Below are 3,582 nucleotides of genomic sequence, written 5' to 3'. Positions count from 1 at the left end.
AGTTATATCTTCTACTGTGGTAGCTGAGAAAACAGAACATTACTTGAAAAGTGAAAAAATAGTATTGCTACAGTACTACCTCTTTGTGTTGCATTGGAGCTCTTTAGCTGTTTTTTTTGTTGTGTACAACTGTGCACTTTTTTTCAGATTCTGTTAAATTAATGCTGATTTGTTGTGTTTTTATGCACTTTTTGACGTACCTTTGTTAGATGAACAATGAATAAAAATTGCATGTTTTTCATCGCAGTAATATGTGTTGGTTTAAAATGTGTCACTACCCGCTTTTTACAGGCCGCTGAATGTCTGGCCCAGCTGAATTTTGTAGTTATAAAATCTGGCCCAATTGAATGTGTAATTGAATAGCCCTGATTTACATCCTTGTATTGTATATATTTGGGATTTTCTACCTTTCTTTAACAGTATTTGACGATAGACTTTTTGGATAAAATTTGATTTTTTTGTTTCCGTTTCTCCATGAAAAATTGTCAGAGAATGCTATTTTCTATCACTCAAATATTATATTGTCCTGCTATTCCCTATTTTATATTATATTAAAGTAAATATCTTTGGATTTTGGACTGACAAAAAAAGACATCGATAGATTTATCCTTGGACTTTGAGAAACTTGAATGGACATTTTTCACTAATGTCTTACACTTTGACCAAACGATTAATACATGAATCTAGAAAAAAATCTGCAAATTAATAGATTAGGGGAATAATCTTTACTTACAACCCAATCAGATAGTATTTTTATTTTGATATCAGTGTTCATATGAATAAATGTATACTGAATGACTCTTTAGGGTGTTTTTTGACCTAAGCCATGTATGAAGTGTCCCCATAAGTATAGTATACATGTAAGTGTGTGTCTGGGTGGGGTGGTGAGCACTGCATTGCACCACTGACACCTCTTCCTCTCCTCTGCTCTTCCCTCTCTCCACATGTCCTCTCTCTCTCTCTCTCTCTCCTGCACATCCTCCTCTCACACTTTCCCCTTTTTCTCTCCTCTCTCTTCAGCCTCCCAATAACCTCAAACATGTGCAGCAACTAAGGGCAACCCTTCCTCAGCACAAGAAGACCATCAGTAAAGAGAGATACAATAACACTGTAAATGTGGCCAGGATTGTTTGTTTATTGTTGATGAAGATAGACAAGCTGCTGAGAATGTTTAAATCTTAATCTGACGGACATTGAAGAATAAAGACGTACAAAAAGTCTCTTGAACACTTTTTGGAAACATTTCAGGCATACATGCTCAAAGTCAGACATCAAAATCTGTGTGATTACTGTCTCCAAGGAGATTATGGTTTCTTTTCGGTTTGTTTATCTCTTTACATCTTGATTACGGAAAACTAGTAATGTGATTTTCATTGGTAGAAGGGTGTAGCATGGGCCAAGTAAGAAGCCATCGTGGGCCGGATCCAAAAATATGTTTTCATTCTCTTTAGCTTTGCAGAAAAGGTCTTTTGGCAGATCTGTGCCGTGCTATTGCCCTTGTAGTTTTTCTAGGCATCAATGTAGCAATATATGATTTCCTTGTTAGACGTAATATATATATGGGTTATTGATGGGTGGACCTTGTTTACCGCTTGTGTTCACCATCAATTTAGGTCATTATCGATGGGGGACACATAAAAAAAGTTTTGGACAGTTTCTGTTATTGAAGTTGTAGACCTGCAGATTTAGACTCCGTTTACACGGAAACGAAACGGAGAACGAACCAAATTAATTCGTAAGTTCCGTTACGGCCTCGTGTGAACGAACGGGCTATACGAAAGAGAAAAGTAGCAGATACAACACGAACCGTCTCCATGTAAACAGGGTCTTAAAGGTCAGTGGTATCAATCCAATTAGAAAGCGCATGTCCTCTTATACTGAAATCAGTTAGGTCCCTATTGATGATATTGGTTCTCAATTAGTTACATTTGTGCTGCAGTACACGAAACACGAAAAGCTGGTTCGCAATCGGCCAATGGCTCCGAACCTGCCCTGCGCACACTTCAGTGGAAGGGGGGTAAAAGAAAAGCCAATGCAAGAGTGCCTTAAACCTGCATTCACTTGAATGGCCAGTAGAGGGTGATCCAATGGTTGCAGAAAGAAGTCTGTATAGATCTATGAGAAAATGATTGTACTTTTCATCCTATTTATCACCTCAGTGAGTTTTGGGTCTTGCTAGTTTATGGTCTTCTTCAATACAGCATGATGTTCGTTACGTAAATGATGATCCCATTTCGATGATAAAGCAGGGTATTCTTTAGGGAAAGGCTTTGATTGATATGTCACTAACAGGATGACATATGATGTGGGTGTTATCTGTCATATTAGAACTATTACCTTTTGAAGTGCAGTTTCTGTTCATGAAAGTAAACTGCAACATTTTCCCACCACTGATGTCTCTTAAAAAAGTGTTGTTCTGCATTCTATTCTTCTTAGCTCCACCCTCTTGTGTCACTTCCGTTTCCAAAAACACAAGATGGTGGCAGAAACCGCAAAGCTTCAGAACCGTAGTCCACAAACCAATGGTGACATCACTGTGACTACGTCATCTTCCAATATAAAGTCTATGCTCCACGTCCTCTGCTTCATGGTGGCTTCATCGTTTGGAGAATCCACAAGGCATGTTAAAGTGTTCCTTTAGGGTTTCACAAGAACATTTGGGGCTGATATACTGACTGTTCTCACCACTGATGTCTCTTGCTCCAAACACACTCTCCTTTCCTCTACTCCTCCATCACGCCATCCATCTCCACCATCCTCACGTCACTCTTTTCACACATCATCCTCTTCTTCTCTCTTTTCTTTCCCTTAACACTGCCGACCCTTCTCTTTCAGTTCCTCATCTTTTCCCTCCATCTTCCTCCTCTCTTCTCACTTTAGGAGGTGTCACATCCCATCTTCTCCCTCCTCCTCTCTGCTGTGCTCCTTTGAGAAATAAGATGTTGGTTTTCTGCATCAGTCCAGGCTGATTTCACAAACGGCAGACGATCACCCGCAGAGCTCCATTGCGCTTTTAAAGGCTAATATTATTCACAAATGCTATGTTTTTGTTGCTAGTGCCAAGAAACGCTATCTGGAGAACATGTTTCAACAAAAACACATCATATGGTTTCTTACCTTTGTATCACATTTGTCCAACAAAGCCTACCCTGACATCATTGTACATCATCAATTCAGAACATCAACAAAAGATTAAATTGCAATTGACACATTGCTGAACAAATGAGCACATTTCAACCTGGTGCTGCATGGGCAGCTGGAAGCCCGGTTTCTCGACTTTACATGACCCTTTGTGACTGACATTTGTTTTCCTCCAGGAAGTATAAACACATGGCTAACAATGTGAGATGAAGCAGACAAATTGACTTTGTTAGATTTAATAAAACATCATGGTTTGGCTAAAATAAGGATGTTTATTTTCCGTTTTATTCTGCCTTTTGGTTTCACACCAACCACAACAGCAGTCTCTCACGTCACTGTGTGCTCAGACTGTATTCAGTTCCTTCCTATATTAACATATAGCTGTACTGCAGTGGCCTCATAGCACACACATTAGCCATTATTACAATATTGGCCATTCCC

Source organism: Notothenia coriiceps, unplaced genomic scaffold (assembly GCF_000735185.1).
Source record: "Notothenia coriiceps isolate Sejong01 unplaced genomic scaffold, NC01 NC01_scaffold00037246, whole genome shotgun sequence".
Classification (NCBI taxonomy): domain Eukaryota; kingdom Metazoa; phylum Chordata; class Actinopteri; order Perciformes; family Nototheniidae; genus Notothenia; species Notothenia coriiceps.
The sequence above is the reverse complement of the archived record's forward strand: the minus strand, read 5'-3'. Positions refer to the sequence as shown.